At 45.3% G+C, this 12,129-nt stretch overlaps 1 protein-coding gene and 1 pseudogene across 1 annotated transcript in view; one reads left to right on the top strand and one right to left on the bottom strand.

Moving 5' to 3' along the window:
* Positions 1-12,129, bottom strand: part of LOC126234925 (uncharacterized) — a 410,207-nt gene that overhangs the window by 95,263 nt on the left and 302,815 nt on the right. The window lies entirely within an intron of this gene.
* On the top strand, positions 5,892-6,009 carry LOC126238080 (5S ribosomal RNA; annotated as a pseudogene).

The raw sequence follows: 12,129 nt of genomic DNA, 5'->3' as shown, positions 1-12,129 counted from the left end.
TCTCTGATCCCCTACTCAGGAGTAAGGTTGGCACGACTATACTACAGAACTACTTCCCAACTAACATTTGGCCACGCTTTATGGAAAGGTGTGAGGAGGATTAGGAAAGTTCATGTGCAGATTCACATTCACGTACAAGAAATGCATAAAACACGACACATATAAATACACTACTGGCCATTAAAATTGCTACACCACGAAGATGATATGCTACAGATGCGAAATTTAATCGACAAGAAGAAGATGTTCTGATATGCAAATGATTAGCTTTTCAGAGGATTCACACAAGGTTGGCGCCGGTGGCGACACCTAAAACATGCTGACATGAGGAAAGTTTCCAACCGATTTCTCATACACAAACAGCAGTTGACCGGCGTTGCCTGGTGAAACGTTGTTGTGATGCCTTGTGTAAGGAGGAGAAATGCGTACCATCACGTTTCCGACTTTGATAAAGGTCGGATTGTAGCCTATCGCGATTGCGGTTTATCGTATCGCGACATTGCTGCTCGATGTGGTCGAGATCCAATGACTGTTAGCAGAATATGGAATTGGGGGGTTCAGAAGGGTAATACGGAACGCCGTCCTCGATCCCAACGGCCTCGTATCACTAGCAGTCGAGATGACAGGCATGTTATCCGCATGGCTGTAACGGATCGTGCAGCCACGTATCGATCCCTGACGTCTGCAAGACAACAGCCATCTGCACGAACAGTTCGATGTTACCCTTGACACTGCTTCACAGACAGGAGCGCCTGCGATGGTGTACTCAACGACGAACCTGGGTGCACGAATGGCAAACGTTATTTTTATCGGATGACTCCAGGTCCTTTTTACAGCATCATGATGGTCGCATCCATGTTTGGTGACATCGCGGTGAATGCACATTGGAAGCGTGTATTCGTCATCGCCATACTGGCGTATCACCCGACATGATTGTATGGGGTTACACGTCTCGGTCTCCTCTTGTTCGCATTGACGGCACTTTGAACAGTGGACGTTACATTTCAGATGTGTTACGACCCGTGGCTCTACACTTCATTCGATCCCTGCGAAACCCTACATTTCAGCAGGGTAATGCACGACCGCATGTTGCAGGTCCTGTACGGGCCTTTCTGGATACAGAAAATGTTCGACTGCTGCCCTGATCAGCACATTCCCCAGATCTCTCACCAATTGAAAACGTCTGGTCAATGGTTGCCGAGCAATTGGCTCGTCACAATACCCCAGTCACTACTCTTGATGAACTGTGGTATCGTGTTGAAGCTGCATGGGCAGCTGTACCTGTACAAGCCATCCAAGCTCTGTTTGACTCAATGCCCAGGCGTATCAAGGCCGTTATTACGGCCACAGGTTGTTGTTCTGCGTTCTGATTTCTCAGGATCTATGCACCCAAATTGCATGAAAATGTAATCACTTGTCAGTTCTATTATAATATATTTGTCCACTAAATACTCGTATATCATCTGCATCCCTTCTTGGTGTAGCAATTTTAATCACCAGTAGTGTATGTATTATGAAGCCTGACACATTTCTTTCCACCTGTCCACATGGGTTCTGTTGCACCCGCGGCCGGCCGCGTCGTGCAATAAAATTGGCGGCAGAGCCGCCTCCGTTTGTATTTCCCGGTGCGAGCGAGCAGCGAAACTTGCTGCTTATGGTGCGGAAACTACTGTACCGTTTCATTTGAATCTGTAACATGAAAACTTACGTGTACAACAGCAGAACATGTAAGTGCAAAGTTCTGTCTCCAAATGAAAACATTTATTTCAGGCTACTGATGATGCCCTAATAAACTGAGGCGAAACTCATCTGGAGAAACAATTGTTGTCATTATTAACCTGCGAACAGACGGTCCTACCCGGAAAGCATTGACATAATACAAGTAGGAAGTGATATTCGACGTTCAACTTCTAGTTCATCCACCGCTGGGACTAGTCGCGTTTCTCTGCCTCGTGGTGACTGGGTGTTGTGTGCTGTCCTTAGGTTAGTTGGGTTTAAGTAGTTCTAAGTTCTAGGGGACTGATGACCATAGATGTTAAGTCCCATAGTGCTCAGAGCCATTTGAACGATTTGACTAGTCGCGCTTAGCAGGCTCAGCTTGTGTGTGTGCATTTAGAACTTGAGGTCAATGCAGCTCTGCTGGTATAGCAGTAGTCTGGAGAGGCAGCTGAGCTCCTCCAGTGCGCTGCAGCTGCTACCAGTCGGCCAGCAGCTGCCGCCGGAGTCGCGGGGCGTCGACGTCGCGTCGGGGGCGCCACATTGTCTCCTCGTGATGAAGCACGGCGCCGCGTATTCAGCGCCCGGGTCCGGAGTAATTGCAGCAGCGCCTGCCCGCCTGGCCCCACTGACTCAGCAGCTCGGCTCACCTCAGCACTCACTCCGCCTCTCATCTCGCTGCTGTGGTCATCGCTCTACCCAACTCCTCCCATCCTCCTATCGAGCGGCCTCTCGATCGCCCTGCAACGAGATCCGCTGCCAACACAAGCTGTTTCAATAGTAACGTTCTGTGCCAAACTTATCACTCTGTAACCCAAAAGTTATGCTGTGATACAATTTTCCTGGCGAGAAGATTTATTTCTTCCTTTTTTTTTTAATCAACATTATCTATCATACTTGAAATACAATTAGGTGACAAAAGTCATGGGAGAGCGATATGCACCGGGCGAGATGGCGCAGTGGTTCGCACACTGGACTCTCATTCGGGAGGACGACGGCTCAAACCCGCGTGCGGCCATCCTGATTTAGGTTTTCGGTTATTTCTCTAAATCGCTGCGGGCAAATGCCGGGATTATTCCTTTGAAAGGGCACGACCGACTTCCTTCCCCATTCTTCCCCAATCCCTCTTTGCTCCCATCCCGCAAATCAATCAGAACGATACGCAGATATACAGATGGCGGTAGTATCCCTTAGACAAGGTATAAAAGGGCAGTGCATTGGCGACGCTGTCACGTGGAACCTTTTCCAACGTGATTATGGCCACACGACGGAATTAATAGATTTTGAATAAAAATGGTTCAATTGGCTCTGAGCACTATGGGACTTAACAGCTGATGTCATCAGTCCGCTACAACTTGGAACTACTTAAACCTAACTAACCTAAGGACATCACACACTCCATGCCCGAGGTAGCATTCGAACCTGCGACCGTACCAGTCGCGCGGTTCCGAACTGAAGCGCCTAGAAGCGCTCGGCCACAGCGGCTGGCAGATTTTGAATAATGGGTGGTAGCTGGAGCTGGGCGCATGGGACATTCCATTCCCGAAATTTTTAGGGAACTGAGTATTCCGAGATCCACAGTGTCAAGAGTGCGTCAAGAATACCCAATTTCAGGCATCATCTTTCACAACGCTATTGTGCTATTGACAAGGGATTTCAGATCTATTCCGTATTTCTGCATTTCCGGAAGGCTTTTGACACTGTACCACACAAGCGGCTCGTATTGAAATTGCGTGCTTATGGAATATCGTCTCAGTTATGTGATTGGATTTGTGATTTACTGTCAGAGAGGTCACAGTTCGTAGTAATTGACGGAAAGTCGTCGAGTAAAACAGAAGTGATTTCTGGCGTTCCCCAAGGTAGTGTTATAGGCCCCTTGCTGTTCCTTTTCTGTATAAACGATTTGGGAGGAAATCTGAGCAGCCGCCTCCGGTTGTGTGCAGATGACGCTGTCGTTTATCGACTAATAAAGTCATGAGAAGATCAAAACAAACTGCAAAACGATTTAGAAAAAGATATCTGAATGGTGCGAAAAGTGGTTCTTGACCCTAAATAACGAAAAGTGTGAGGTCATCCACATGAGTGCTAAAAGGAACTCAAACTTCGGTTACAAGATAAATCAGCTTAATCTAAAAGCTGTAAATTCAACTAAATACCTAGGTATTACAATTACGAACAACGTAAATGGAAAGGAACACATAGAAAATGTTGTGGGGAAGGCTAACCAAAGACTGCGTTTTATTGGCAGGACACTTAGAAAATGTAACAGATCTACCAAGTAGACTGCCTATAATACGCTTGTCCGTCCTCTTTTAGAATACTGCTGCGTGGTGTGGGATCCTTACCAGATAGGACTGACGGAGTACATCCAAAAAGTTCAAAGAAAGGCAGCACGTTTTGTATTATCGCGTTTTTCGTTGCGACGGAATCTTCTCACGAAATTCCATCGAAAAACAGTGAGAGAAAACGTGAATAATTACGATACGAACGTCATTGTAAAATGGAACATTGCTTGGGCTGCAAATTTCGTTTCCACAATACTGAACGGTAAAAAATACGTACTTCAAAGCGACAAAAGACCAAGGAGGCTATGCAAGTCCCCGCCCCCTCACCAAATGATATCATCAATTCCATTAACACTCTATGCCTTTTGCTGCGCTGTGCTCTACTAAACAGCTCTCTGAAAATGCAACTTCTTCATTGTGGGTACCACAGTCATAAATTTATTTAACGAAAGCAGCATTTTACCCACTTAAAATGTATTTATTTAAACTATTTCTTCGCTGCTCAACTAGTTTCAAGCCATTACGCAGTGTATTGATATTTTAAAAAATCCCAGTACATTACCACCACGAAATGGAACGACAGTAATGTCAGTGTAATATTAGCGGAATGGATTTACCTAGACTAAGATACCTTGTGGATGAAGTACGTCTGTACTCAAGGAAAGAAAAGATATCTAAATAATAAAATTATTAGAAGGATATGGAATGTCATAGGAGGGATGTAGTGTGCTTTTTTATAAAGCTTAACGCTGGATGATGACTTAAGAAGCTGATACTAGTTGTGGAAGCAAGAAGCAATCTCAGTAAATACAGCCGAAGTGAAAAAAAAGCATTCATTTATCTGAAAATCGTTTCCGAGTTGAAACTGCATGGTCATGAAAACAAAATAAAGGAATACTTTCATCCATCTAGCGGGACAGGGTGGAATGTCGAATCATCCACATTCAGTATTATCCCGATGTCTTGTTTCGCTCAATATTGTGCCACCCGTATCACCGACATTTCGCACAGGTACATCTCCGCGCTTGAAGTTTCCAGGCGCAGACATTATTTCAAACAAAGACGCTTTTTCACAAATGAGTTTTACCAACTGCATACGATAACGGAGAAATATTTGAGGAACTAAATCCCTAAAACGGTAGTAGCTTCTATCACAGGAACGTCACTAGTTCAGTGGCCAATAACTACTTTTTATTTAAATTCACTTATATATATATATATATATATATATATATATATATATATAATCACTGGTTGTAGTAATATGACTATTAAAAGATTATAATTAATGTTAGTCTGGTTGGGAATTTGGTAAGCTAGACCGGATACCTGGTGAAACAGTTGCTCAGTAATGCAAGATTAACTTCCCCAGATAGCTCACAGCTTTTAACCCGCTTTTATTGTCTTGAATATCAGCACCGCTTTCAGAACAACTTAATGCATCAACATTACATAGTGTTTCACAGACTCTAATCTACCTGTACACTCCCCCCCCCCCCCCTCCCCAACCCCATTACTGCTCATTCCATTAGCGATATAACATTTCGGAATGCCTCAGCACATTTCGCACCAGACTGTCGCCGATAAGCGTTTCCCATAGATTCAATAGCACATCTACATTTAGTACTCCATCTCCACACTTAACACTTAAATCCTTTCAGTTCTTTCTACGATGCTCCCAGGATTCATGTTTCAAATCCGTACACGTACTTTAATCCAGCAACTATTCGGTTTACTAACTGCTACTGCGTCGTATATTTAATCGAAACTTTATCTTTTTCTGTTTACTTGCGTCTACAGTCCTGTAATACCTTAGGAACATTTTCTGTCAGGACTTTTATTAAAGGCGTTTACGCACGACCGTGATTTCGACCTATTATATTATTCTCAGGCAACGGCCTTGCGGCAGTGGATACACCGGTTCCCGTGTGATCACCGAAGTAAAGCGCTGTCGGGTGTGGTCAGCACTTGGATGGGTGACCATCCAGGCCGCCATACGCTGTTGCCATTTTTCGGGATGCACTCAGCCTCGTGATGCCAATTGAGGAGCTACTCGATCGAATAGTAGCGGCTTCGGTCAAGAATACCATCATAACGACCGGGAGCGCGATGTGCTGACCCCACGCCCTTCCTATCCGCATCCTCCCCTGAGGATGACACGGCGGTCGGATGGTCACGGTAGGCCACACTCGTGGCCTAAAGACGAAGTGCTTTTTTAAAAATATTATTCTCAATTGAGATGTTAATTCATTATCCTTCCTTAAGAAAACACTGTCTTCAAGTCTACCATGATCGTTGTTCCATCTGCATAATAAGACAGGCGAATTCACCATTTACATAAAAGAACGCAGTACCTCAAGTAATAAATCCTAGCAAGTTCTACTGTAATAACAGCATGATGTGCTACGTTCTTTTAAACGCCTACAAATGACGAAAACTTCTATCTTGTTATATATATCGAATACATAAACATGGCAGACACGATGACAGTGTCCTTTCACGAGGAAGTTGGTTGGTTGATTCGGAAGAGGGGTCCAAAGACCGAGGTCATCGCTCCCATCGGATTAGGGAAGGATGGGGAAGGAAACCTGCCGTGCTCTTTGAAAGGACCCATCCCGGCATTTGCCTACAGCGATTTAGGGAAATTACGGAAAACCTAAATCAGGATGGCCGGACGGGGGTTTGAACCGTCGTCCTCTCGAATGCAAGTCCAGTGTGCTAACTACTGCGCCACCTCGCTCGCTCAAGAGGAAGGATCAAGCATTAATACTCTTTATGGTGAAGTATCACTTGAGAATGATACAGCAGGCTGAAATCACGATCGTGAATAAATGGATTTAATAACTGTCTGTAATGTCTCTTGCAGCGGCCTCTCCGCGATATTTTCAGAAACTTTATAAATTATATAACTCAGTACATATCTCGAAATGTTTCTTCTCATCTTACCGATTATCAATGCAAAGTAGTTTCAAGCCCAATTATTCCTTGGAGCGTCCATTTACTCCATGGAATAGCTTCTCTGCTACCTATGTTTTCTCTTAGGAAAAGAATGAAGGAATTCTTGGGGATTAGTCGTGAAAGGAGGAGGATGTATATGTATGTATTGTTGAGTTAGTCGCCATCTTGACGAGATTCTGTATGAGAAGGAATTTAATACATGAACTAAACTAAAGTAAGTGTGTTCGCGTATTATTTAACTGATTATTATTGGCAGTGTCTGCTTACTACGCTGTGTTGCACGGGATCAGTGGGGAACGTCTGATTTACACTGGACGAACCTGCCGTTTTGTATGCTCAAGATATCCAGTTACTTCAAATAAATAGGCTAACACGGTCTTACCAGCAGATCTCCGGTCTTCCCCATGTGATCACCGAAAGTTAATAATTATTACAAATGTTTTCAGGAGATCGACTGACAATTTTCGACGCACCGAGACTTCGAAATTGCTTCACTGCCTTATGGAATTTAAGTTAAGCTCAATTTAATCAGGATAGAACAGTATTGAACTGTGTGTATGTGATAAGACTGCTTTGTTAATGAAAATTCCCTTAACATACGCATGTTTTTACTATCCTGATCAGTTAAGCTAAATCAGGCCGGTGTGAGAGAGTTTTTAAATTTTAGATTCCACAAAAAATATTAAAAGTCTTAGCAGAAAATTCTGCCATTTCGGAATTTTGCGTTTATAAGGATACATGTCCCATTTGAAATACTGGGATTTGTATGTGGGCTTTCGCGGCCAGTGTAAATCTCATCAGAAGCCTTCTGGGTGTTCCGCCGCGCCGTCTTATACCACACTCAAATATCAAACATTTCTGTCGTGCTGCAGCTGCAGCTTACGAAGTGCTTTAATGTACTGCTTTTCTAATGTGACACCAAGGGCCTCAGTAGACTGATCCTGCACTACATTCTGAGGAAATATTCGTAACCAATGAAACTAGTGAGCGTGGTGATAGATCGCAAGACCGGACCCTGAGCGAAGGTAAAATATCAGTGAGAGAGATAAGGCGAGTTTGATGTTGGATCTGGTTTGGACGTACCTCGCTCGTAGTGTTGAACGTACCTACTGAGAACATCCGCCGCGAAATAAAGAAAAATGGGATAGGACTAACTTAAATGAGAGAGTTCATGTGTTAGCCTACGCAGATAGCCTTGGCAGAATCTGCATTCAGCCACAAAATCAGCGGTGAGTATACGATATTCACCAAAGAAACCGTGCAGAATTCTCTGTCTCATGTTGGAAAACTAGAGATGCTTGGGCACATTATTCTACGCTAACAAAACTATGTGAAAACGCTATCACTATTACTTTAACGTGAAGTACGCTGTTTCCTGTAGAACTGAAATAATGTTAAATAATGCAACAAATTACCATTGGTGCAATATGGAACCATAAAACAATTCTAGCGTAAGATGTTGAGGAAGATCACTGGTCCATTACGAGACAAAAAGGGCTGAGGGAGGAAGTATGAAGCTCGGTAGGAAATGATGCAACAGCTTAGTCCAATCGTCGAAGTCTCCATGCTGCCGTTTGTTGTATACCTCTAACTCCGAAGACCTCACAAGACGTAAAAGAGCGTTGATAGCTTGGAATGGAAGTAATCAGAGGGAAAAATCATTACAACGCAGATATTGCAGGCAAATTACGAAGTTAGCAGATTTTGCTTGTTCCTCATGAAGAGATCTTCCCTCAAATCGTATTTTTGAGAGCTGCCAAACTATCCTCAGTTCTAGGAATCAGATGGCCACCCCACGCATCTTACCACTTCAGACGCTCGCCGCGAACAGACTGGCGTGGGCCCCCACCGAGGGTGCTTCACAGATACAAACGGAAGTGACCAGAGAGGCAGCTTCCTATACCAACATGACAAGGGACGGACAGGACCATACCAAGAACAGAAACCTCTTTGCTTTTAGAAAGCGTAGCTACCTGTTCCGACATTGGCCCTACTGTTCTCTAGCAGACAGGCTTGTCTGCTACCATCAAGCATGCAACTAGAAATACATTTGCTCATTCATCCTTTCACACAGAAGGGAAGGGGGGATGACAGTATCTTATCATATAGACTATATAAAAGAAAGCGTATGTAGGTTCCGTATGAGACTGTGAGACATGAATTACATATAAACTGTGTTTTGAAGTGTAGTAGTGTGACAGATCGTTGTTGTTTATGTGTAAAAGTAACATCTTCCACTGCTCAGTCTCCTCCCAGATAGAGTCAGAAACACCACAGTAAATGTAGAAGTGGAATTTATGCCGTAAATGACATCAGATTTAAGAAATTAACATGAAAGGAATCCAACAGAGCCCTTTCAACTATCGAGGCTACGAGGGAGCAGATTTGCACTGAAGAAGATAGCGAGACATGGGCGACGTGAAGCATGTGGAAAGGCTGGTGACTTCTGAACAGAATGGTCCCGACGAAGTTTACACGGTCTCCTGTTAGACCCGATGGTGGTTGCCAGGCAACAGCGGGCCCTAGAATGCCTGCGGGCGGCCGGGACTCGCTGGTCAGCCGTGTGGAATCTGCATGCGGTGCAGCGCGCTGCACGGCGGGCCGGGGCAGCGCAGGGCGCGGGCGACAGCCACTTCCGGCGGAGCACTTCCGGTGGCCGGCCTTGGGTGCGGCTGCCGCCCACGCAGGCGCCGGCTGGCCATTGCAACAGCCGCGCCGCCCCAGTCTCCCTGCTCTGCTTCCTGGTCCACCGGCCCGTCTCCCGCCGAACTGTCCAGCGGCGCTGCCACATTCGAAAGTTTCCACAGCCACTGTACCAAACTCGTTCAGCTGTGCCTTCTGATGACAAAGGTAGTTGGTTCAAAATGGTTCAAATGGCTCTGAGCACTACGGGACTTAACTTCTGAGGTCATCAGTCCCCCTAGAACTTAGAACTACTTAAACCTAACTAACCTAAGGACATCACGCACATCCATGCCCGAGGCAGGATTCGAACCTGCGACCGTAGCGGTCGCGCGGTCCCAGACTGTAGCGCCTAGAACCGCGCGGCCACTGCGGCCGGCGAAGGTGGTTGGTTGCCTGGCACTCATAGGTCGCTACACTGTGGAGAGACGATCCGAAACATTTGTGTGAGCCGCTGGTCATACAGGAAACGTTCTACGAAAGCGAGGGGAAAAAAAAAAAGGAAATCGTCTACCCAAATGCTGAATTCGTATTTCTTTTTGGCAAGCTCTCTCTTGGCCAACCAGCCGATACACCAGATCGCCAGTCTCCAAACCATCCCTCTAAAATTATTATGCAGGCATTGTAATAAGGTGACAACATGGCGGCGAGTGAGTGACGTGCGTTAGCTTGGCTCGCAAGTTTACGTGAAATCTGGAGGTGTTTTAAGCATTTAGGCTAGTCTACATATACTAAAGCCGTATATATACTGCCGAGTGTCGTATTTTACATCACATACTGAGCACCAATTACACGGAATCGCACTAAAAATGGAAAATCGCCGAACAACGCGCAGTGCAGCCAACGGCCAGGCCGGCGACAGCGCAGGCGTGGAGTCCACACCGGGAGTTGCGGCCGCTCCGCCCGGGATCGCTGACATCGCCGCTCTCGTGAAGGCTGAGGTGAGTGCCGCGCTGCAGGCTAAGGAGACGCTCGGGCTCGTTGTTCAAACCATCACTGATGCTGTCACTGCAGCAGTGACGGACAAAATACAGAAAACTCTGGAGGCGAGTGCGAACGAGATCCGTGCGCTGAACACATCGTTAAAAGCAAGTGAGGAGAAAGCACGGCTGCTCGAACAGAAATTGATCGAGAAGACGGACGAGCTCGAACAATATCAGAGACGCAATAATCTCAGACTGTTCGGCATTCCAGAGAGCAGCAGAGAGAACACAGATGAACTTGTGATAAACCTTGTCCAAGAAAAGCTAGGCGTGCAGGTGACTCTGAGTGACATTGACAGAAGTCATAGAGTGGGTCGTAGGTCGCCAGGTTCTACAAAACCAAGACCTATAATAGTGAAATTTATGTCGTATAGGAAAAGATCTGAAATCTTCAGAGCAAAGAAGAATCTCGCGAAGTCGGGTCTGACAGTACGCGAGGATCTGACCTCTGAAAGACTAAACATTTTGAAGAGCGCGATTTCGAAATTTGGGCTACATAACGTATGGACAAATGACGGCAGAATAATGGTTAAGACCGAAAACGGAAAGAAAACAATTTGCAGTGTTAATGAACTCGAAAGCCTGTGCTTTAGAAGCTAAATCATGTCTAACCTTGCTGCCACTAACCTGTATATTTATATTGTTTACACTGTCAACCATATCGTAACTAATGTATTATCAAATTGTTCGTTTCTCTACATAACTATTTTTTTTTATCTCTAATTATTTTTTCTCGTGTAATATTTGTTATTATTTGTATTATCAACTTCTCGTTTCTCCACATAACTATTTTCATTTTTAATTGTTTTTCTCATGTAATTTTGTTAATTATTACATAAGGTAGTCTCACTTCCATCCTTAATTAGCAACCCACCATCATACTTTAGTTGTTATCCTCATAAGTGCAATTAATATCACACTCTGTCATAACGTGCAGATTACTCCCGTTGTGTTTAGCGAAATTCCTTCCCCTGCCAGCCCACAGCTACTTCCAGAACCGTTGCAGACCTCGCTGACCTTGGCCGCAGATCCCGTTGTCTCCCCGGGGACCTACCCCCTCCCCCTCCCGGCCGCTTTCACTGCACAGAGCTGGGAGGACACTCCCTCACCCCCCTCTCCTTCACACGCCTTCCGCATTCCTCATGCCAGACCCTCTTGTTACCGCCAACCACGACCCGCAAACATCTGTAGGCAGCCTCCTCGGGCAATCAACACCCGAACGCACCAAGCTGCATATTGTACATGCAAATGTCCAGTCTCTGCCAGCTCACTTCGACGAGTTCAGACATATATTTCAAACCGCTGATATACACGTAATACTTTTGTCAGAGACTTGGCTCAAACCAAGTATTCCTACAACTTCAGTAAACCTAGATGGCTATATCTTTCTCAGGCACGACAGATGCAACAGACGAGGGGGCGGAGTAGGGGCGTACATACGCACTGATTTGTCACCTACAGTACTACACACATCCGACAACAATGTGGATAAACAAGTGGAATAT

The sequence above is a fragment of the Schistocerca nitens genome, chromosome 2 (genome assembly GCF_023898315.1).
Source record: "Schistocerca nitens isolate TAMUIC-IGC-003100 chromosome 2, iqSchNite1.1, whole genome shotgun sequence".
Classification (NCBI taxonomy): domain Eukaryota; kingdom Metazoa; phylum Arthropoda; class Insecta; order Orthoptera; family Acrididae; genus Schistocerca; species Schistocerca nitens.
This window is presented reverse-complemented; position numbering and strand designations above follow the sequence as displayed.